This window comes from Columba livia, chromosome 9 (genome assembly GCF_036013475.1).
Source record: "Columba livia isolate bColLiv1 breed racing homer chromosome 9, bColLiv1.pat.W.v2, whole genome shotgun sequence".
Taxonomy (NCBI): Eukaryota; Metazoa; Chordata; class Aves; order Columbiformes; family Columbidae; genus Columba; species Columba livia.
The window spans coordinates 22534768-22552500 of NC_088610.1; the positions used below are offsets into that span (position 1 = coordinate 22534768).

At 64.5% G+C, this 17733-nt stretch overlaps 50 non-coding genes across 50 annotated transcripts in view; all 50 read right to left on the bottom strand.

Annotated features, from left to right (window-relative positions):
• Positions 1-52: 52 nt before the first annotated feature.
• LOC135580389 (5S ribosomal RNA) lies at positions 53-171 on the bottom strand. The gene has a single exon (XR_010474909.1). It is a non-coding gene; the product is annotated as a 5S ribosomal RNA (ribosomal RNA).
• Positions 172-411: 240 nt separating this feature from the next.
• Positions 412-530, bottom strand: LOC135580391 (5S ribosomal RNA). Its single transcript, XR_010474912.1, has one exon. It is a non-coding gene; the product is annotated as a 5S ribosomal RNA (ribosomal RNA).
• Positions 531-773: 243 nt separating this feature from the next.
• LOC135580392 (5S ribosomal RNA) lies at positions 774-892 on the bottom strand. Its single transcript, XR_010474913.1, has one exon. It is a non-coding gene; the product is annotated as a 5S ribosomal RNA (ribosomal RNA).
• A 241-nt stretch (positions 893-1133) lies between these two features.
• Positions 1134-1252, bottom strand: LOC135580393 (5S ribosomal RNA). The gene has a single exon (XR_010474914.1). It is a non-coding gene; the product is annotated as a 5S ribosomal RNA (ribosomal RNA).
• A 243-nt stretch (positions 1253-1495) lies between these two features.
• On the bottom strand, positions 1496-1613 carry LOC135580352 (5S ribosomal RNA). Its single transcript, XR_010474871.1, has one exon. It is a non-coding gene; the product is annotated as a 5S ribosomal RNA (ribosomal RNA).
• A 243-nt stretch (positions 1614-1856) lies between these two features.
• Positions 1857-1974, bottom strand: LOC135580342 (5S ribosomal RNA). Its single transcript, XR_010474861.1, has one exon. It is a non-coding gene; the product is annotated as a 5S ribosomal RNA (ribosomal RNA).
• Positions 1975-2215: 241 nt separating this feature from the next.
• LOC135580394 (5S ribosomal RNA) lies at positions 2216-2334 on the bottom strand. The gene has a single exon (XR_010474915.1). It is a non-coding gene; the product is annotated as a 5S ribosomal RNA (ribosomal RNA).
• A 242-nt stretch (positions 2335-2576) lies between these two features.
• On the bottom strand, positions 2577-2695 carry LOC135580340 (5S ribosomal RNA). Its single transcript, XR_010474860.1, has one exon. It is a non-coding gene; the product is annotated as a 5S ribosomal RNA (ribosomal RNA).
• Positions 2696-2939: 244 nt separating this feature from the next.
• LOC135580395 (5S ribosomal RNA) lies at positions 2940-3058 on the bottom strand. The gene has a single exon (XR_010474916.1). It is a non-coding gene; the product is annotated as a 5S ribosomal RNA (ribosomal RNA).
• Positions 3059-3299: 241 nt separating this feature from the next.
• On the bottom strand, positions 3300-3418 carry LOC135580396 (5S ribosomal RNA). Its single transcript, XR_010474918.1, has one exon. It is a non-coding gene; the product is annotated as a 5S ribosomal RNA (ribosomal RNA).
• A 240-nt stretch (positions 3419-3658) lies between these two features.
• LOC135580329 (5S ribosomal RNA) lies at positions 3659-3777 on the bottom strand. Its single transcript, XR_010474849.1, has one exon. It is a non-coding gene; the product is annotated as a 5S ribosomal RNA (ribosomal RNA).
• Positions 3778-4020: 243 nt separating this feature from the next.
• Positions 4021-4139, bottom strand: LOC135580397 (5S ribosomal RNA). The gene has a single exon (XR_010474919.1). It is a non-coding gene; the product is annotated as a 5S ribosomal RNA (ribosomal RNA).
• A 244-nt stretch (positions 4140-4383) lies between these two features.
• LOC135580398 (5S ribosomal RNA) lies at positions 4384-4502 on the bottom strand. Its single transcript, XR_010474920.1, has one exon. It is a non-coding gene; the product is annotated as a 5S ribosomal RNA (ribosomal RNA).
• A 242-nt stretch (positions 4503-4744) lies between these two features.
• LOC135580349 (5S ribosomal RNA) lies at positions 4745-4862 on the bottom strand. The gene has a single exon (XR_010474868.1). It is a non-coding gene; the product is annotated as a 5S ribosomal RNA (ribosomal RNA).
• A 243-nt stretch (positions 4863-5105) lies between these two features.
• On the bottom strand, positions 5106-5224 carry LOC135580399 (5S ribosomal RNA). Its single transcript, XR_010474921.1, has one exon. It is a non-coding gene; the product is annotated as a 5S ribosomal RNA (ribosomal RNA).
• Positions 5225-5467: 243 nt separating this feature from the next.
• On the bottom strand, positions 5468-5586 carry LOC135580400 (5S ribosomal RNA). Its single transcript, XR_010474922.1, has one exon. It is a non-coding gene; the product is annotated as a 5S ribosomal RNA (ribosomal RNA).
• Positions 5587-5827: 241 nt separating this feature from the next.
• Positions 5828-5946, bottom strand: LOC135580402 (5S ribosomal RNA). The gene has a single exon (XR_010474925.1). It is a non-coding gene; the product is annotated as a 5S ribosomal RNA (ribosomal RNA).
• Positions 5947-6187: 241 nt separating this feature from the next.
• LOC135580403 (5S ribosomal RNA) lies at positions 6188-6306 on the bottom strand. The gene has a single exon (XR_010474926.1). It is a non-coding gene; the product is annotated as a 5S ribosomal RNA (ribosomal RNA).
• Positions 6307-6549: 243 nt separating this feature from the next.
• On the bottom strand, positions 6550-6670 carry LOC135580351 (5S ribosomal RNA). Its single transcript, XR_010474870.1, has one exon. It is a non-coding gene; the product is annotated as a 5S ribosomal RNA (ribosomal RNA).
• A 240-nt stretch (positions 6671-6910) lies between these two features.
• Positions 6911-7029, bottom strand: LOC135580404 (5S ribosomal RNA). The gene has a single exon (XR_010474927.1). It is a non-coding gene; the product is annotated as a 5S ribosomal RNA (ribosomal RNA).
• Positions 7030-7269: 240 nt separating this feature from the next.
• LOC135580405 (5S ribosomal RNA) lies at positions 7270-7388 on the bottom strand. The gene has a single exon (XR_010474928.1). It is a non-coding gene; the product is annotated as a 5S ribosomal RNA (ribosomal RNA).
• Positions 7389-7630: 242 nt separating this feature from the next.
• On the bottom strand, positions 7631-7749 carry LOC135580406 (5S ribosomal RNA). The gene has a single exon (XR_010474930.1). It is a non-coding gene; the product is annotated as a 5S ribosomal RNA (ribosomal RNA).
• Positions 7750-7991: 242 nt separating this feature from the next.
• LOC135580271 (5S ribosomal RNA) lies at positions 7992-8110 on the bottom strand. Its single transcript, XR_010474791.1, has one exon. It is a non-coding gene; the product is annotated as a 5S ribosomal RNA (ribosomal RNA).
• A 240-nt stretch (positions 8111-8350) lies between these two features.
• Positions 8351-8469, bottom strand: LOC135580272 (5S ribosomal RNA). The gene has a single exon (XR_010474792.1). It is a non-coding gene; the product is annotated as a 5S ribosomal RNA (ribosomal RNA).
• Positions 8470-8711: 242 nt separating this feature from the next.
• Positions 8712-8830, bottom strand: LOC135580273 (5S ribosomal RNA). Its single transcript, XR_010474793.1, has one exon. It is a non-coding gene; the product is annotated as a 5S ribosomal RNA (ribosomal RNA).
• Positions 8831-9070: 240 nt separating this feature from the next.
• LOC135580331 (5S ribosomal RNA) lies at positions 9071-9189 on the bottom strand. The gene has a single exon (XR_010474850.1). It is a non-coding gene; the product is annotated as a 5S ribosomal RNA (ribosomal RNA).
• Positions 9190-9433: 244 nt separating this feature from the next.
• LOC135580274 (5S ribosomal RNA) lies at positions 9434-9552 on the bottom strand. The gene has a single exon (XR_010474794.1). It is a non-coding gene; the product is annotated as a 5S ribosomal RNA (ribosomal RNA).
• A 242-nt stretch (positions 9553-9794) lies between these two features.
• LOC135580275 (5S ribosomal RNA) lies at positions 9795-9913 on the bottom strand. Its single transcript, XR_010474795.1, has one exon. It is a non-coding gene; the product is annotated as a 5S ribosomal RNA (ribosomal RNA).
• A 240-nt stretch (positions 9914-10153) lies between these two features.
• On the bottom strand, positions 10154-10272 carry LOC135580333 (5S ribosomal RNA). The gene has a single exon (XR_010474852.1). It is a non-coding gene; the product is annotated as a 5S ribosomal RNA (ribosomal RNA).
• Positions 10273-10514: 242 nt separating this feature from the next.
• On the bottom strand, positions 10515-10633 carry LOC135580277 (5S ribosomal RNA). Its single transcript, XR_010474797.1, has one exon. It is a non-coding gene; the product is annotated as a 5S ribosomal RNA (ribosomal RNA).
• Positions 10634-10874: 241 nt separating this feature from the next.
• Positions 10875-10993, bottom strand: LOC135580278 (5S ribosomal RNA). Its single transcript, XR_010474798.1, has one exon. It is a non-coding gene; the product is annotated as a 5S ribosomal RNA (ribosomal RNA).
• Positions 10994-11237: 244 nt separating this feature from the next.
• On the bottom strand, positions 11238-11356 carry LOC135580345 (5S ribosomal RNA). The gene has a single exon (XR_010474864.1). It is a non-coding gene; the product is annotated as a 5S ribosomal RNA (ribosomal RNA).
• Positions 11357-11597: 241 nt separating this feature from the next.
• On the bottom strand, positions 11598-11716 carry LOC135580279 (5S ribosomal RNA). Its single transcript, XR_010474799.1, has one exon. It is a non-coding gene; the product is annotated as a 5S ribosomal RNA (ribosomal RNA).
• Positions 11717-11962: 246 nt separating this feature from the next.
• On the bottom strand, positions 11963-12081 carry LOC135580280 (5S ribosomal RNA). Its single transcript, XR_010474800.1, has one exon. It is a non-coding gene; the product is annotated as a 5S ribosomal RNA (ribosomal RNA).
• A 242-nt stretch (positions 12082-12323) lies between these two features.
• On the bottom strand, positions 12324-12442 carry LOC135580281 (5S ribosomal RNA). The gene has a single exon (XR_010474801.1). It is a non-coding gene; the product is annotated as a 5S ribosomal RNA (ribosomal RNA).
• A 241-nt stretch (positions 12443-12683) lies between these two features.
• LOC135580282 (5S ribosomal RNA) lies at positions 12684-12802 on the bottom strand. Its single transcript, XR_010474802.1, has one exon. It is a non-coding gene; the product is annotated as a 5S ribosomal RNA (ribosomal RNA).
• Positions 12803-13044: 242 nt separating this feature from the next.
• LOC135580283 (5S ribosomal RNA) lies at positions 13045-13163 on the bottom strand. Its single transcript, XR_010474803.1, has one exon. It is a non-coding gene; the product is annotated as a 5S ribosomal RNA (ribosomal RNA).
• A 241-nt stretch (positions 13164-13404) lies between these two features.
• Positions 13405-13523, bottom strand: LOC135580284 (5S ribosomal RNA). The gene has a single exon (XR_010474804.1). It is a non-coding gene; the product is annotated as a 5S ribosomal RNA (ribosomal RNA).
• A 240-nt stretch (positions 13524-13763) lies between these two features.
• On the bottom strand, positions 13764-13882 carry LOC135580285 (5S ribosomal RNA). Its single transcript, XR_010474805.1, has one exon. It is a non-coding gene; the product is annotated as a 5S ribosomal RNA (ribosomal RNA).
• A 240-nt stretch (positions 13883-14122) lies between these two features.
• On the bottom strand, positions 14123-14241 carry LOC135580286 (5S ribosomal RNA). Its single transcript, XR_010474806.1, has one exon. It is a non-coding gene; the product is annotated as a 5S ribosomal RNA (ribosomal RNA).
• A 242-nt stretch (positions 14242-14483) lies between these two features.
• LOC135580288 (5S ribosomal RNA) lies at positions 14484-14602 on the bottom strand. Its single transcript, XR_010474808.1, has one exon. It is a non-coding gene; the product is annotated as a 5S ribosomal RNA (ribosomal RNA).
• A 241-nt stretch (positions 14603-14843) lies between these two features.
• On the bottom strand, positions 14844-14962 carry LOC135580289 (5S ribosomal RNA). The gene has a single exon (XR_010474809.1). It is a non-coding gene; the product is annotated as a 5S ribosomal RNA (ribosomal RNA).
• A 240-nt stretch (positions 14963-15202) lies between these two features.
• LOC135580290 (5S ribosomal RNA) lies at positions 15203-15321 on the bottom strand. Its single transcript, XR_010474810.1, has one exon. It is a non-coding gene; the product is annotated as a 5S ribosomal RNA (ribosomal RNA).
• A 244-nt stretch (positions 15322-15565) lies between these two features.
• LOC135580291 (5S ribosomal RNA) lies at positions 15566-15684 on the bottom strand. Its single transcript, XR_010474811.1, has one exon. It is a non-coding gene; the product is annotated as a 5S ribosomal RNA (ribosomal RNA).
• A 244-nt stretch (positions 15685-15928) lies between these two features.
• LOC135580292 (5S ribosomal RNA) lies at positions 15929-16047 on the bottom strand. Its single transcript, XR_010474812.1, has one exon. It is a non-coding gene; the product is annotated as a 5S ribosomal RNA (ribosomal RNA).
• A 241-nt stretch (positions 16048-16288) lies between these two features.
• LOC135580325 (5S ribosomal RNA) lies at positions 16289-16407 on the bottom strand. Its single transcript, XR_010474845.1, has one exon. It is a non-coding gene; the product is annotated as a 5S ribosomal RNA (ribosomal RNA).
• Positions 16408-16647: 240 nt separating this feature from the next.
• LOC135580350 (5S ribosomal RNA) lies at positions 16648-16765 on the bottom strand. Its single transcript, XR_010474869.1, has one exon. It is a non-coding gene; the product is annotated as a 5S ribosomal RNA (ribosomal RNA).
• Positions 16766-17007: 242 nt separating this feature from the next.
• On the bottom strand, positions 17008-17126 carry LOC135580293 (5S ribosomal RNA). The gene has a single exon (XR_010474813.1). It is a non-coding gene; the product is annotated as a 5S ribosomal RNA (ribosomal RNA).
• A 240-nt stretch (positions 17127-17366) lies between these two features.
• LOC135580294 (5S ribosomal RNA) lies at positions 17367-17485 on the bottom strand. The gene has a single exon (XR_010474814.1). It is a non-coding gene; the product is annotated as a 5S ribosomal RNA (ribosomal RNA).
• A 242-nt stretch (positions 17486-17727) lies between these two features.
• The window catches only part of LOC135580295 (5S ribosomal RNA), a 119-nt gene continuing 113 nt past the window's right edge, over positions 17728-17733 (bottom strand). Inside the window, exon 1 of the ribosomal RNA XR_010474815.1 lies at positions 17728-17733. This exon is cut by the window's right edge and continues 113 nt beyond it. This is a non-coding gene — a ribosomal RNA (5S ribosomal RNA).

Genomic DNA, 17733 nt, shown 5'->3' on the forward strand with positions numbered 1-17733 from the left:
TCCCCTCCAAAAATTCAACGGAAAGAGGGACGCTCTGCCGCCAAAATCCAAAAGCCTACAGCACCCGGTATTCCCAGGCGGTCTCCCATCCAAGTACTAACCGGGCCCGACCCTGCTTAGCTTCCGAGATCAGACGAGATCGGGCGTTCTCAGGGTGGTATGGCCGTAGGCACCCACTCCCGCTCCGAGCCCGCTCTCCCACACCCCAAGCCTGTCTCCTGCGCCACCAAGTCACCCTTCCAAACCCAACACACCAGCTCCAGGCGGCCCCGGGGACACGTGCCGACAAAACGCACCGACCCGCCGCCCCGACAGCGCCTGCGCCCACGTCGCTGACCCTAACACGCCCCCCCCCCCACTCCCCTCCAAAAATTCAACGGAAAGAGGGACGCTCTGCCGCCAAAATCCAAAAGCCTACAGCACCCGGTATTCCCAGGCGGTCTCCCATCCAAGTACTAACCGGGCCCGACCCTGCTTAGCTTCCGAGATCAGACGAGATCGGGCGTTCTCAGGGTGGTATGGCCGTAGGCACCCACTCCCCCTCCGAGCCCGCTCTCCTGCACCCCAAGCCTGTCTCCTGCGCCACCAAGTCACCCTTCCAAACCCAACACATCAGCTCCAGGCGGCCCCGGGGACACGTGCCGACAAAACGCACCGACATGCTGCCCCCACAGCGCCTGTCCCCACCTCTCTGACCCTAACACGCCCCCCCCCCCCCCGCTCCCCTCCAAAAATTCAACGGAAAGAGGGACGCTCCGCCGCCAAAATCCAAAAGCCTACAGCACCCGGTATTCCCAGGCGGTCTCCCATCCAAGTACTAACCGGGCCCGACCCTGCTTAGCTTCCGAGATCAGACGAGATCGGGCGTTCTCAGGGTGGTATGGCCGTAGGCACCCACTCCCGCTCCGAGCCCGCTCTCCCACACCCCAAGCCTGTCTCCTGCGCCACCAAGTCACCCTTCCAAACCCAACACACCAGCTCCAGGCGGCCCCGGGGACACGTGCCGACAAAACGCACCGACCCGCCGCCCCGACAGCGCCTGCGCCCACGTCGCTGACCCTAACACGCCCCCCCCCCCCACTCCCCTCCAAAAATTCAACGGAAAGAGGGACGCTCTGCCGCCAAAATCCAAAAGCCTACAGCACCCGGTATTCCCAGGCGGTCTCCCATCCAAGTACTAACCGGGCCCGACCCTGCTTAGCTTCCGAGATCAGACGAGATCGGGCGTTCTCAGGGTGGTATGGCCGTAGGCACCCACTCCCCCTCCGAGCCCGCTCTCCTGCACCCCAAGCCTGTCTCCTGCGCCACCAAGTCACCCTTCCAAACCCAACACATCAGCTCCAGGCGGCCCCGGGGACACGTGCCGACAAAACGCACCGACACGCTGCCCCCACAGCGCCTGTCCCCACCTCTCTGACCCTAACACGCCCCCCCCCCCCCCACTCCCCTCCAAAAATTCAACGGAAAGAGGGACGCTCCGCCGCCAAAATCCAAAAGCCTACAGCACCCGGTATTCCCAGGCGGTCTCCCATCCAAGTACTAACCGGGCCCGACCCTGCTTAGCTTCCAGATCAGACGAGATCGGGCGTTCTCAGGGTGGTATGGCCGTAGGCACCCACTCCCGCTCCGAGCCCGCTCTCCCACACCCCAAGCCTGTCTCCTGCGCCACCAAGTCACCCTTCCAAACCCAACACACCAGCTCCAGGCGGCCCCGGGGACACGTGCCGACAAAACGCACCGACCCGCCGCCCCGACAGCGCCTGCGCCCACGTCGCTGACCCTAACACGCCCCCAACCCCCCCCCTCCCCTCCAAAAATTCAACGGAAAGAGGGACGCTCTGCCGCCAAAATCCAAAAGCCTACAGCACCCGGTATTCCCAGGCGGTCTCCCATCCAAGTACTAACCGGCCCGACCCTGCTTAGCTTCCGAGATCAGACGAGATCGGGCGTTCTCAGGGTGGTATGGCCGTAGGCACCCACTCCCCCTCCGAGCCCGCTCTCCTGCACCCCAAGCCTGTCTCCTGCGCCACCAAGTCACCCTTCCAAACCCAACACATCAGCTCCAGGCGGCCCCGGGGACACGTGCCGACAAAACGCACCGACACGCTGCCCCCACAGCGCCTGTCCCCACCTCTCTGACCCTAACACGCCCCCCCCCCCCACTCCCCTCCAAAAATTCAACGGAAAGAGGGACGCTCCGCCGCCAAAATCCAAAAGCCTACAGCACCCGGTATTCCCAGGCGGTCTCCCATCCAAGTACTAACCGGGCCCGACCCTGCTTAGCTTCCGAGATCAGACGAGATCGGGCGTTCTCAGGGTGGTATGGCCGTAGGCACCCACTCCCGCTCCGAGCCCGCTCTCCCACACCCCAAGCCTGTCTCCTGCGCCACCAAGTCACCCTTCCAAACCCAACACACCAGCTCCAGGCGGCCCCGGGGACACGTGCCGACAAAACGCACCGACCCGCCGCCCCGACAGCGCCTGCGCCCACGTCGCTGACCCTAATACGCCCCCCCCCCCCACTCCCCCTCCAAAAATTCAACGGAAAGAGGGACGCTCTGCCGCCAAAATCCAAAAGCCTACAGCACCCGGTATTCCCAGGCGGTCTCCCATCCAAGTACTAACCGGGCCCGACCCTGCTTAGCTTCCGAGATCAGACGAGATCGGGCGTTCTCAGGCTGGTATGGCCGTAGGCACCCACTCCCGCTCCGAGCCCGCTCTCCCACACCCCAAGCCTGTCTCCTGCGCCACCAAGTCACCCTTCCAAACCCAACACACCAGCTCCAGGCGGCCCCCGGGGACACGTGCCGACAAAACGCACCGACCCGCCGCCCCGACAGCGCCTGCGCCCACGTCGCTGACCCTAACACGCCCCAACCCCCCCCCACTCCCCTCCAAAATTCAATGCAAAGAGGAACGCTCCGCCGCCAAAATCCAAAAGCCTACAGCACCCGGTATTCCCAGGCGGTCTCCCATCCAAGTACTAACCGGGCCCGACCCTGCTTAGCTTCCGAGATCAGACGAGATCGGGCGTTCTCAGGGTGGTATGGCCGTAGGCACCCACTCCCGCTCCGAGCCCGCTCTCCCACACCCCAAGCCCTGTCTCCTGCGCCACCAAGTCACCCTTCCAAACCCAACACACCAGCTCCAGGCGGCCCCGGGGACACGTGCCGACAAAACGCACCGACCCGCCGCCCCGACAGCGCCTGCGCCCACGTCGCTGACCCTAACACGCCCCCCCCCCCACTCCCCTCCAAAAATTCAACGGAAAGAGGGACGCTCTGCCGCCAAAATCCAAAAGCCTACAGCACCCGGTATTCCCAGGCGGTCTCCCATCCAAGTACTAACCGGGCCCGACCCTGCTTAGCTTCCGAGATCAGACGAGATCGGGCGTTCTCAGGGTGGTATGGCCGTAGGCACCCACTCCCGCTCCGAGCCCGCTCTCCCACACCCCAAGCCTGTCTCCTGCGCCACCAAGTCACCCTTCCAAACCCAACACACCAGCTCCAGGCGGCCCCGGGGACACGTGCCGACAAAACGCACCGACCCGCCGCCCCGACAGCGCCTGCGCCCACGTCGCTGACCCTAACACGCCCCCCCCCCCACTCCCCTCCAAAAATTCAACGGAAAGAGGGACGCTCTGCCGCCAAAATCCAAAAGCCTACAGCACCCGGTATTCCCAGGCGGTCTCCCATCCAAGTACTAACCGGGCCCGACCCTGCTTAGCTTCCGAGATCAGACGAGATCGGGCGTTCTCAGCGTGGTATGGCCGTAGGCACCCACTCCCCCTCCGAGCCCGCTCTCCTGCACCCCAAGCCTGTCTCCTGCGCCACCAAGTCACCCTTCCAAACCCAACACATCAGCTCCAGGCGGCCCCGGGGACACGTGCCGACAAAACGCACCGACACGCTGCCCCCACAGCGCCTGTCCCCACCTCTCTGACCCTAACACGCCCCCCCCCCCCCCGCTCCCCTCCAAAAATTCAACGGAAAGAGGGACGCTCCGCCGCCAAAATCCAAAAGCCTACAGCACCCGGTATTCCCAGGCGGTCTCCCATCCAAGTACTAACCGGGCCCGACCCTGCTTAGCTTCCGAGATCAGACGAGATCGGGCGTTCTCAGGGTGGTATGGCCGTAGGCACCCACTCCCGCTCCGAGCCCGCTCTCCCACACCCCAAGCCTGTCTCCTGCGCCACCAAGTCACCCTTCCAAACCCAACACACCAGCTCCAGGCGGCCCCGGGGACACGTGCCGACAAAACGCACCGACCCGCCGCCCCGACAGCGCCTGCGCCCACGTCGCTGACCCTAACACGCCCCCAACCCCCCCCACTCCCCTCCAAAAATTCAACGGAAAGAGGGACGCTCTGCCGCCAAAATCCAAAAGCCTACAGCACCCGGTATTCCCAGGCGGTCTCCCATCCAAGTACTAACCGGGCCCGACCCTGCTTAGCTTCCGAGATCAGACGAGATCGGGCGTTCTCAGGGTGGTATGGCCGTAGGCACCCACTCCCGCTCCGAGCCCGCTCTCCCACACCCCAAGCCTGTCTCCTGCGCCACCAAATCACCCTCCAAACCCAACACACCAGCTCCAGGCGACCCCGGGGACACGTCCCGACAAAACCCACCGACCCGCTGCCCCGACAGCACCTGCCCCCACCTCTCTGACCCTAATACGCCACCCCCCCCCCCACTCCCCTCCAAAAATTCAATGCAAATAGGGACGCTCTGCCGCCAAAATCCAAAAGCCTACAGCACCCGGTATTCCAGGCGGTCTCCCATCCAAGTACTAACCGGGCCCGACCCTGCTTAGCTTCCGAGATCAGACGAGATCGGGCGTTCTCAGGGTGGTATGGCCGTAGGCACCCACTCCCCCTCCGAGCCCGCTCTCCTGCACCCCAAGCCTGTCTCCTGCGCCACCAAGTCACCCTTCCAAACCCAACACATCAGCTCCAGGCGGCCCCGGGGACACGTGCCGACAAAACGCACCGACACGCTGCCCCCACAGCGCCTGTCCCCACCTCTCTGACCCTAACACGCCCCCCCCCCCCCCACTCCCCTCCAAAAATTCAACGGAAAGAGGGACGCTCCGCCGCCAAAATCCAAAAGCCTACAGCACCCGGTATTCCCAGGCGGTCTCCCATCCAAGTACTAACCGGGCCCGACCCTGCTTAGCTTCCGAGATCAGACGAGATCGGGCGTTCTCAGGGTGGTATGGCCGTAGGCACCCACTCCCGCTCCGAGCCCGCTCTCCCACACCCCAAGCCTGTCTCCTGCGCCACCAAGTCACCCTTCCAAACCCAACACACCAGCTCCAGGCGGCCCCGGGGACACGTGCCGACAAAACGCACCGACCCGCCGCCCCGACAGCGCCTGCGCCCACGTCGCTGACCCTAACACGCCCCCCCCCCCCCCGCTCCCCTCCAAAAATTCAATGCAAAGAGGAACGCTCCGCCGCCAAAATCCAAAAGCCTACAGCACCCGGTATTCCCAGGCGGTCTCCCATCCAAGTACTAACCGGGCCCGACCCTGCTTAGCTTCCGAGATCAGACGAGATCGGGCGTTCTCAGGGTGGTATGGCCGTAGGCACCCACTCCCGCTCCGAGCCCGCTCTCCCACACCCCAAGCCTGTCTCCTGCGCCACCAAGTCACCCTTCCAAACCCAACACACCAGCTCCAGGCGGCCCCGGGGACACGTGCCGACAAAACGCACCGACCCGCCGCCCCCGACAGCGCCTGCGCCCACGTCGCTGACCCTAACACGCCCCCCCCCCCACTCCCCTCCAAAAATTCAACGGAAAGAGGGACGCTCTGCCGCCAAAATCCAAAAGCCTACAGCACCCGGTATTCCCAGGCGGTCTCCCATCCAAGTACTAACCGGGCCCGACCCTGCTTAGCTTCCGAGATCAGACGAGATCGGGCGTTCTCAGGGTGGTATGGCCGTAGGCACCCACTCCCGCTCCGAGCCCGCTCTCCCACACCCCAAGCCTGTCTCCTGCGCCACCAAGTCACCCTTCCAAACCCAACACACCAGCTCCAGGCGGCCCCGGGGACACGTGCCGACAAAACGCACCGACCCGCCGCCCCGACAGCGCCTGCGCCCACGTCGCTGACCCTAACACGCCCCCCCCCCCCACTCCCCTCCAAAAATTCAACGGAAAGAGGGACGCTCTGCCGCCAAAATCCAAAAGCCTACAGCACCCGGTATTCCCAGGCGGTCTCCCATCCAAGTACTAACCGGGCCCGACCCTGCTTAGCTTCCGAGATCAGACGAGATCGGGCGTTCTCAGGGTGGTATGGCCGTAGGCACCCACTCCCCCTCCGAGCCCGCTCTCCTGCACCCCAAGCCTGTCTCCTGCGCCACCAAGTCACCCTTCCAAACCCAACACATCAGCTCCAGGCGGCCCCGGGGACACGTGCCGACAAAACGCACCGACATGCTGCCCCCACAGCGCCTGTCCCCACCTCTCTGACCCTAACACGCCCCCCCCCCCCCCGCTCCCCTCCAAAAATTCAACGGAAAGAGGGACGCTCCGCCGCCAAAATCCAAAAGCCTACAGCACCCGGTATTCCCAGGCGGTATCTCCCATCCAAGTACTAACCGGGCCCGACCCTGCTTAGCTTCCGAGATCAGACGAGATCGGGCGTTCTCAGGGTGGTATGGCCGTAGGCACCCACTCCCGCTCCGAGCCCGCTCTCCCACACCCCAAGCCTGTCTCCTGCGCCACCAAGTCACCCTTCCAAACCCAACACACCAGCTCCAGGCGGCCCCGGGGACACGTGCCGACAAAACGCACCGACCCGCCGCCCCGACAGCGCCTGCGCCCACGTCGCTGACCCTAACACGCCCCCCCCCCCACTCCCCTCCAAAAATTCAACGGAAAGAGGGACGCTCTGCCGCCAAAATCCAAAAGCCTACAGCACCCGGTATTCCCAGGCGGTCTCCCATCCAAGTACTAACCGGGCCCGACCCTGCTTAGCTTCCGAGATCAGACGAGATCGGGCGTTCTCAGGGTGGTATGGCCGTAGGCACCCACTCCCGCTCCGAGCCCGCTCTCCCACACCCCAAGCCTGTCTCCTGCGCCACCAAGTCACCCTTCCAAACCCAACACACCAGCTCCAGGCGGCCCCGGGGACACGTGCCGACAAAACGCACCGACCCGCCGCCCCGACAGCGCCTGCGCCCACGTCGCTGACCCTAACACGCCCCCCCCCCCACTCCCCTCCAAAAATTCAACGGAAAGAGGGACGCTCTGCCGCCAAAATCCAAAAGCCTACAGCACCCGGTATTCCCAGGCGGTCTCCCATCCAAGTACTAACCGGGCCCGACCCTGCTTAGCTTCCGAGATCAGACGAGATCGGGCGTTCTCAGGGTGGTATGGCCGTAGGCACCCACTCCCGCTCCGAGCCCGCTCTCCCACACCCCAAGCCTGTCTCCTGCGCCACCAAGTCACCCTTCCAAACCCAACACACCAGCTCCAGGCGGCCCCGGGGACACGTGCCGACAAAACGCACCGACCCGCCGCCCCGACAGCGCCTGCGCCCACGTCGCTGACCCTAACACGCCCCCCCCCCCCCACTCCCCTCCAAAAATTCAACGGAAAGAGGGACGCTCTGCCGCCAAAATCCAAAAGCCTACAGCACCCGGTATTCCCAGGCGGTCTCCCATCCAAGTACTAACCGGGCCCGACCCTGCTTAGCTTCCGAGATCAGACGAGATCGGGCGTTCTCAGGGTGGTATGGCCGTAGGCACCCACTCCCCCTCCGAGCCCGCTCTCCTGCACCCCAAGCCTGTCTCCTGCGCCACCAAGTCACCCTTCCAAACCCAACACATCAGCTCCAGGCGGCCCCGGGGACACGTGCCGACAAAACGCACCGACATGCTGCCCCCACAGCGCCTGTCCCCACCTCTCTGACCCTAACACGCCCCCCCCCCCCCGCTCCCCTCCAAAAATTCAACGGAAAGAGGGACGCTCCGCCGCCAAAATCCAAAAGCCTACAGCACCCGGTATTCCCAGGCGGTCTCCCATCCAAGTACTAACCGGGCCCGACCCTGCTTAGCTTCCGAGATCAGACGAGATCGGGCGTTCTCAGGGTGGTATGGCCGTAGGCACCCACTCCCGCTCCGAGCCCGCTCTCCCACACCCCAAGCCTGTCTCCTGCGCCACCAAGTCACCCTTCCAAACCCAACACACCAGCTCCAGGCGGCCCCGGGGACACGTGCCGACAAAACGCACCGACCCGCCGCCCCGACAGCGCCTGCGCCCACGTCGCTGACCCTAACACGCCCCCCCCCCCACTCCCCTCCAAAAATTCAACGGAAAGAGGGACGCTCCGCCGCCAAAATCCAAAAGCCTACAGCACCCGGTATTCCCAGGCGGTCTCCCATCCAAGTACTAACCGGGCCCGACCCTGCTTAGCTTCCGAGATCAGACGAGATCGGGCGTTCTCAGGGTGGTATGGCCGTAGGCACCCACTCCTGCTCCGAGCCCGCTCTCCTGCACCCCAAGCCTGTCTCCTGCGCCACCAAGTCACCCTTCCAAACCCAACACATCAGCTCCAGGCGGCCCCGGGGACACGTGCCGACAAAACGCACCGACACGCTGCCCCCACAGCGCCTGTCCCCACCTCTCTGACCCTAACACGCCCCCCCCCCCCCGCTCCCCTCCAAAAATTCAACGGAAAGAGGGACGCTCCGCCGCCAAAATCCAAAAGCCTACAGCACCCGGTATTCCCAGGCGGTCTCCCATCCAAGTACTAACCGGGCCCGACCCTGCTTAGCTTCCGAGATCAGACGAGATCGGGCGTTCTCAGGGTGGTATGGCCGTAGGCACCCACTCCCGCTCCGAGCCCGCTCTCCCACACCCCAAGCCTGTCTCCTGCGCCACCAAGTCACCCTTCCAAACCCAACACACCAGCTCCAGGCGGCCCCGGGGACACGTGCCGACAAAGCGCACCGACCCGCCGCCCCGACAGCGCCTGCGCCCACGTCGCTGACCCTAACACGCCCCCCCCCCCACTCCCCTCCAAAAATTCAACGGAAAGAGGGACGCTCTGCCGCCAAAATCCAAAAGCCTACAGCACCCGGTATTCCCAGGCGGTCTCCCATCCAAGTACTAACCGGGCCCGACCCTGCTTAGCTTCCGAGATCAGACGAGATCGGGCGTTCTCAGCGTGGTATGGCCGTAGGCACCCACTCCCCCTCCGAGCCCGCTCTCCTGCACCCCAAGCCTGTCTCCTGCGCCACCAAGTCACCCTTCCAAACCCAACACATCAGCTCCAGGCGGCCCCGGGGACACGTGCCGACAAAACGCACCGACACGCTGCCCCCACAGCGCCTGTCCCCACCTCTCTGACCCTAACACGCCCCCCCCCCCCCCCACTCCCCTCCAAAAATTCAACGGAAAGAGGGACGCTCCGCCGCCAAAATCCAAAAGCCTACAGCACCCGGTATTCCCAGGCGGTCTCCCATCCAAGTACTAACCGGGCCCGACCCTGCTTAGCTTCCGAGATCAGACGAGATCGGGCGTTCTCAGGGTGGTATGGCCGTAGGCACCCACTCCCGCTCCGAGCCCGCTCTCCCACACCCCAAGCCTGTCTCCTGCGCCACCAAGTCACCCTTCCAAACCCAACACACCAGCTCCAGGCGGCCCCGGGGACACGTGCCGACAAAACGCACCGACACGCTGCCCCCACAGCGCCTGTCCCCACCTCTCTGACCCTAACACGCTCCCCCCCCCCCGCTCCCCTCCAAAAATTCAACGGAAAGAGGGACGCTCCGCCGCCAAAATCCAAAAGCCTACAGCACCCGGTATTCCCAGGCGGTCTCCCATCCAAGTACTAACCGGGCCCGACCCTGCTTAGCTTCCGAGATCAGACGAGATCGGGCGTTCTCAGGGTGGTATGGCCGTAGGCACCCACTCCCGCTCCGAGCCCGCTCTCCCACACCCCAAGCCTGTCTCCTGCGCCACCAAGTCACCCTTCCAAAACCAACACACCAGCTCCAGGCGGCCCCGGGGACACGTGCCGACAAAACGCACCGACCCGCCGCCCCGACAGCGCCTGCGCCCACGTCGCTGACCCTAACACGCCCCCCCCCCCACTCCCCTCCAAAAATTCAACGGAAAGAGGGACGCTCTGCCGCCAAAATCCAAAAGCCTACAGCACCCGGTATTCCCAGGCGGTCTCCCATCCAAGTACTAACCGGGCCCGACCCTGCTTAGCTTCCGAGATCAGACGAGATCGGGCGTTCTCAGCGTGGTATGGCCGTAGGCACCCACTCCCCCTCCGAGCCCGCTCTCCTGCACCCCAAGCCTGTCTCCTGCGCCACCAAGTCACCCTTCCAAACCCAACACATCAGCTCCAGGCGGCCCCGGGGACACGTGCCGACAAAACGCACCGACACGCTGCCCCCACAGCGCCTGTCCCCACCTCTCTGACCCTAACACGCCCCCCCCCCCCCGCTCCCCTCCAAAAATTCAACGGAAAGAGGGACGCTCCGCCGCCAAAATCCAAAAGCCTACAGCACCCGGTATTCCCAGGCGGTCTCCCATCCAAGTACTAACCGGGCCCGACCCTGCTTAGCTTCCGAGATCAGACGAGATCGGGCGTTCTCAGGGTGGTATGGCCGTAGGCACCCACTCCCGCTCCGAGCCCGCTCTCCCACACCCCAAGCCTGTCTCCTGCGCCACCAAGTCACCCTTCCAAACCCAACACACCAGCTCCAGGCGGCCCCGGGGGACACGTGCCGACAAAACGCACCGACCCGCCGCCCCGACAGCGCCTGCGCCCACGTCGCTGACCCTAACACGCCCCCCCCCCCACTCCCCTCCAAAAATTCAACGGAAAGAGGGGACGCTCTGCCGCCAAATCCAAAAGCCTACAGCACCCGGTATTCCCAGGCGGTCTCCCATCCAAGTACTAACCGGGCCCGACCCTGCTTAGCTTCCGAGATCAGACGAGATCGGGCGTTCTCAGGGTGGTATGGCCGTAGGCACCCACTCCCCCTCCGAGCCCGCTCTCCTGCACCCCAAGCCTGTCTCCTGCGCCACCAAGTCACCCTTCCAAACCCAACACATCAGCTCCAGGCGGCCCCGGGGACACGTGCCGACAAAACCAGCACCGACACGCTGCCCCCACAGCGCCTGTCCCCACCTCTCTGACCCTAACACGCTCCCCCCCCCCCGCTCCCCTCCAAAAATTCAACGGAAAGAGGGACGCTCCGCCGCCAAAATCCAAAAGCCTACAGCACCCGGTATTCCCAGGCGGTCTCCCATCCAAGTACTAACGCGGCCCGACCCTGCTTAGCTTCCGAGATCAGACGAGATCGGGCGTTCTCAGGGTGGTATGGCCGTAGGCACACACTCCCGCTCCGAGCCCGCTCTCCCACACCCCAAGCCTGTCTCCTGCGCCACCAAGTCACCCTTCCAAACCCAACACACCAGCTCCAGGCGGCCCCGGGGACACGTGCCGACAAAACGCACCGACCCGCCGCCCCGACAGCGCCTGCGCCCACGTCGCTGACCCTAACACGCCCCCCCCCCCCACTCCCCTCCAAAAATTCAACGGAAAGAGGGACGCTCTGCCGCCAAAATCCAAAAGCCTACAGCACCCGGTATTCCCAGGCGGTCTCCCATCCAAGTACTAACCGGGCCCGACCCTGCTTAGCTTCCGAGATCAGACGAGATCGGGCGTTCTCAGGGTGGTATGGCCGTAGGCACCCACTCCTGCTCCGAGCCCGCTCTCCTGCACCCCCAAGCCTGTCTCCTGCGCCACCAAGTCACCCTTCCAAACCCAACACATCAGCTCCAGGCGGCCCCGGGGACACGTGCCGACAAAACGCACCGACACGCTGCCCCCACAGCGCCTGTCCCCACCTCTCTGACCCTAACACGCCCCCCCCCCCCCCCCACTCCCCTCCAAAAATTCAACGGAAAGAGGGACGCTCCGCCGCCAAAATCCAAAAGCCTACAGCACCCGGTATTCCCAGGCGGTCTCCCATCCAAGTACTAACCGGGCCCGACCCTGCTTAGCTTCCGAGATCAGACGAGATCGGGCGTTCTCAGGGTGGTATGGCCGTAGGCACCCACTCCCGCTCCGAGCCCGCTCTCCCACACCCCAAGCCTGTCTCCTGCGCCACCAAGTCACCCTTCCAAACCCAACACACCAGCTCCAGGCGGCCCCGGGGACACGTGCCGACAAAACGCACCGACACGCTGCCCCCACAGCGCCTGTCCCCACCTCTCTGACCCTAACACGCTCCCCCCCCCCCGCTCCCCTCCAAAAATTCAACGGAAAGAGGGACGCTCCGCCGCCAAAATCCAAAAGCCTACAGCACCCGGTATTCCCAGGCGGTCTCCCATCCAAGTACTAACCGGGCCCGACCCTGCTTAGCTTCCGAGATCAGACGAGATCGGGCGTTCTCAGGGTGGTATGGCCGTAGGCACCCACTCCCGCTCCGAGCCCGCTCTCCCACACCCCAAGCCTGTCTCCTGCGCCACCAAGTCACCCTTCCAAACCCAACACACCAGCTCCAGGCGGCCCCGGGGACACGTGCCGACAAAGCGCACCGACCCGCCGCCCCGACAGCGCCTGCGCCCACGTCGCTGACCCTAACACGCCCCCCCCCCCACTCCCCTCCAAAAATTCAACGGAAAGAGGGACGCTCCTGCCGCCAAAATCCAAAAGCCTACAGCACCCGGTATTCCCAGGCGGTCTCCCATCCAAGTACTAACCGGGCCCGACCCTGCTTAGCTTCCGAGATCAGACGAGATCGGGCGTTCTCAGGGTGGTATGGCCGTAGGCACCCACTCCCGCTCCGAGCCCGCTCTCCCACACCCCAAGCCTGTCTCCTGCGCCACCAAGTCACCCTTCCAAACCCAACACACCAGCTCCAGGCGGCCCCGGGGACACGTGCCGACAAAACGCACCGACCCGCCGCCCCGACAGCGCCTGCGCCCACGTCGCTGACCCTAACACGCCCCCCCCCCCCCACTCCCCTCCAAAAATTCAACGGAAAGAGGGACGCTCTGCCGCCAAAATCCAAAAGCCTACAGCACCCGGTATTCCCAGGCGGTCTCCCATCCAAGTACTAACCGGGCCCGACCCTGCTTAGCTTCCGAGATCAGACGAGATCGGGCGTTCTCAGGGTGGTATGGCCGTAGGCACCCACTCCCCCTCCGAGCCCGCTCTCCTGCACCCCAAGCCTGTCTCCTGCGCCACCAAGTCACCCTTCCAAACCCAACACATCAGCTCCAGGCGGCCCCGGGGACACGTGCCGACAAAACGCACCGACACGCTGCCCCCACAGCGCCTGTCCCCACCTCTCTGACCCTAACACGCCCCCCCCCCCCGCTCCCCTCCAAAAATTCAACGGAAAGAGGGACGCTCCGCCGCCAAAATCCAAAAGCCTACAGCACCCGGTATTCCCAGGCGGTCTCCCATCCAAGTACTAACCGGGCCCGACCCTGCTTAGCTTCCGAGATCAGACGAGATCGGGCGTTCTCAGGGTGGTATGGCCGTAGGCACCCACTCCTGCTCCGAGCCCGCTCTCCCACACCCCAAGCCTGTCTCCTGCGCCACCAAGTCACCCTTCCAAACCCAACACACCAGCTCCAGGCGGCCCCGGGGACACGTGCCGACAAAGCGCACCGACCCGCCGCCCCGACAGCGCCTGCGCCCACGTCGCTGACCCTAACACGCCCCCCCCCCCACTCCACTCCAAAAATTCAACGGAAAGAGGGACGCTCTGCCGCCAAAATCCAAAAGCCTACAGCACCCGGTATTCCCAGGCGGTCTCCCATCCAAGTACTAACCGGGCCCGACCCTGCTTAGCTTCCGAGATCAGACGAGATCGGGCGTTCTCAGGGTGGTATGGCCGTAGGCACCCACTCCCGCTCCGAGCCCGCTCTCCCACACCCCAAGCCTGTCTCCTGCGCCACCAAGTCACCCTTCCAAACCCAACACACCAGCTCCAGGCGGCCCCGGGGACACGTGCCGACAAAACGCACCGACCCGCCGCCCCGACAGCGCCTGCGCCCACGTCGCTGACCCTAACACGCCCCCCCCCCCACTCCCCTCCAAAAATTCAACGGAAAGAGGGACGCTCTGCCGCCAAAATCCAAAAGCCTACAGCACCCGGTATTCCCAGGCGGTCTCCCATCCAAGTACTAACCGGGCCCGACCCTGCTTAGCTTCCGAGATCAGACGAGATCGGGCGTTCTCAGGGTGGTATGGCCGTAGGCACCCACTCCCCCTCCGAGCCCGCTCTCCCACACCCCAAGCCTGTCTCCTGCGCCACCAAGTCACCCTTCCAAACCCAACACATCAGCTCCAGGCGGCGCCGGGGACACGTGCCGACAAAACGCACCGACACGCTGCCCCCACAGCGCCTGTCCCCACCTCTCTGACCCTAACACGCCCCCCCCCCCCCGCTCCCCTCCAAAAATTCAACGGAAAGAGGGACGCTCCGCCGCCAAAATCCAAAAGCCTACAGCACCCGGTATTCCCAGGCGGTCTCCCATCCAAGTACTAACCGGGCCCGACCCTGCTTAGCTTCCGAGATCAGACGAGATCGGGCGTTCTCAGGGTGGTATGGCCGTAGGCACCCACTCCCGCTCCGAGCCCGCTCTCCCACACCCCAAGCCTGTCTCCTGCGCCACCAAGTCACCCTTCCAAACCCAACACACCAGCTCCAGGCGGCCCCGGGGACACGTGCCGACAGAGCGCACCGACCCGCCGCCCCGACAGCGCCTGCGCCCACGTCGCTGACCCTAACACGCCCCCCCCCCCCACTCCCCTCCAAAAATTCAACGGAAAGAGGGACGCTCTGCCGCCAAAATCCAAAAGCCTACAGCACCCGGTATTCCCAGGCGGTCTCCCATCCAAGTACTAACCGGGCCCGACCCTGCTTAGCTTCCGAGATCAGACGAGATCGGGCGTTCTCAGGGTGGTATGGCCGTAGGCACCCACTCCCCCTCCGAGCCCGCTCTCCTGCACCCCAAGCCTGTCTCCTGCGCCACCAAGTCACCCTTCCAAACCCAACACACCAGCTCCAGGCGGCCCCGGGGACACGTGCCGACAAAGCGCACCGACCCGCCGCCCCGACAGCGCCTGCGCCCACGTCGCTGACCCTAACACGCCCCCCCCCCCACTCCCCTCCAAAAATTCAACGGAAAGAGGGACGCTCTGCCGCCAAAATCCAAAAGCCTACAGCACCCGGTATTCCCAGGCGGTCTCCCATCCAAGTACTAACCGGGCCCGACCCTGCTTAGCTTCCGAGATCAGACGAGATCGGGCGTTCTCAGGGTGGTATGGCCGTAGGCACCCACTCCCGCTCCGAGCCCGCTCTCCCACACCCCAAGCCTGTCTCCTGCGCCACCAAGTCACCCTTCCAAACCCAACACATCAGCTCCAGGCGGCGCCGGGGACACGTGCCGACAAAACGCACCGACACGCTGCCCCCACAGCGCCTGTCCCCACCTCTCTGACCCTAACACGCCCCCCCCCCCCCCCACTCCCCTCCAAAAATTCAACGGAAAGACGGACGCTCCGCCGCCAAAATCCAAAAGCCTACAGCACCCGGTATTCCCAGGCGGTCTCCCATCCAAGTACTAACCGGGCCCGACCCTGCTTAGCTTCCGAGATCAGACGAGATCGGGCGTTCTCAGGGTGGTATGGCCGTAGGCACCCACTCCCGCTCCGAGCCCGCTCTCCCACACCCCAAGCCTGTCTCCTGCGCCACCAAGTCACCCTTCCAAACCCAACACATCAGCTCCAGGCGGCCCCGGGGACACGTGCCGACAAAACGCACCGACACGCTGCCCCCACAGCGCCTGTCCCCACCTCTCTGACCCTAACACGCCCCCCCCCCCCCCCACTCCCCTCCAAAAATTCAACGGAAAGAGGGACGCTCCGCCGCCAAAATCCAAAAGCCTACAGCACCCGGTATTCCCAGGCGGTCTCCCATCCAAGTACTAACCGGGCCCGACCCTGCTTAGCTTCCGAGATCAGACGAGATCGGGCGTTCTCAGGGTGGTATGGCCGTAGGCACCCACTCCCGCTCCGAGCCCGCTCTCCCACACCCCAAGCCTGTCTCCTGCGCCACCAAGTCACCCTTCCAAACCCAACACACCAGCTCCAGGCGGCCCCGGGGACACGTGCCGACAAAACGCACCGACACGCTGCCCCCACAGCGCCTGTCCCCACCTCTCTGACCCTAACACGCTCCCCCCCCCCGCTCCCCTCCAAAAATTCAACGGAAAGAGGGACGCTCCGCCGCCAAAATCCAAAAGCCTACAGCACCCGGTATTCCCAGGCGGTCTCCCATCCAAGTACTAACCGGGCCCGACCCTGCTTAGCTTCCGAGATCAGACGAGATCGGGCGTTCTCAGGGTGGTATGGCCATAGGCACCCACTCCCGCTCCGAGCCCGCTCTCCCACACCCCAAGCCTGTCTCCTGCGCCACCAAGTCACCCTTCCAAACCCAACACACCAGCTCCAGGCGGCCCCGGGGACACGTGCCGACAAAACGCACCGACCCGCCGCCCCGACAGCGCCTGCGCCCACGTCGCTGACCCTAACACGCCCCCCCCCCCACTCCCCTCCAAAAATTCAACGGAAAGAGGGACGCTCTGCCGCCAAAATCCAAAAGCCTACAGCACCCGGTATTCCAGGCGGTCTCCCATCCAAGTACTAACCGGGCCCGACCCTGCTTAGCTTCCGAGATCAGACGAGATCGGGCGTTCTCAGGGTGGTATGGCCGTAGGCACCCACTCCCCCTCCGAGCCCGCTCTCCTGCACCCCAAGCCTGTCTCCTGCGCCACCAAGTCACCCTTCCAAACCCAACACATCAGCTCCAGGCGGCCCCGGGGACACGTGCCGACAAAACGCACCGACACGCTGCCCCCACAGCGCCTGTCCCCACCTCTCTGACCCTAACACGCCCCCCCCCCCCCGCTCCCCTCCAAAAATTCAACGGAAAGAGGGACGCTCCGCCGCCAAAATCCAAAAGCCTACAGCACCCGGTATTCCCAGGCGGTCTCCCATCCAAGTACTAACCGGGCCCGACCCTGCTTAGCTTCCGAGATCAGACGAGATCGGGCGTTCTCAGGGTGGTATGGCCGTAGGCACCCACTCCCGCTCCGAGCCCGCTCTCCCACACCCCAAGCCTGTCTCCTGCGCCACCAAGTCACCCTTCCAAACCCAACACACCAGCTCCAGGCGGCCCCGGGGACACGTGCCGACAAAACGCACCGACCCGCCGCCCCGACAGCGCCTGCGCCCACGTCGCTGACCCTAACACGCCCCCCCCCCCACTCCCCTCCAAAAATTCAACGGAAAGAGGGACGCTCTGCCGCCAAAATCCAAAAGCCTACAGCACCCGGTATTCCCAGGCGGTCTCCCATCCAAGTACTAACCGGGCCCGACCCTGCTTAGCTTCCGAGATCAGACGAGATCGGGCGTTCTCAGGGTGGTATGGCCGTAGGCACCCACTCCCCCTCCGAGCCCGCTCTCCTGCACCCCAAGCCTGTCTCCTGCGCCACCAAGTCACCCTTCCAAACCCAACACATCAGCTCCAGGCGGCCCCGGGGACACGTGCCGACAAAACGCACCGACACGCTGCCCCCACAGCGCCTGTCCCCACCTCTCTGACCCTAACACGCCCCCCCCCCCCCGCTCCCCTCCAAAAATTCAACGGAAAGAGGGACGCTCCGCCGCCAAAATCCAAAAGCCTA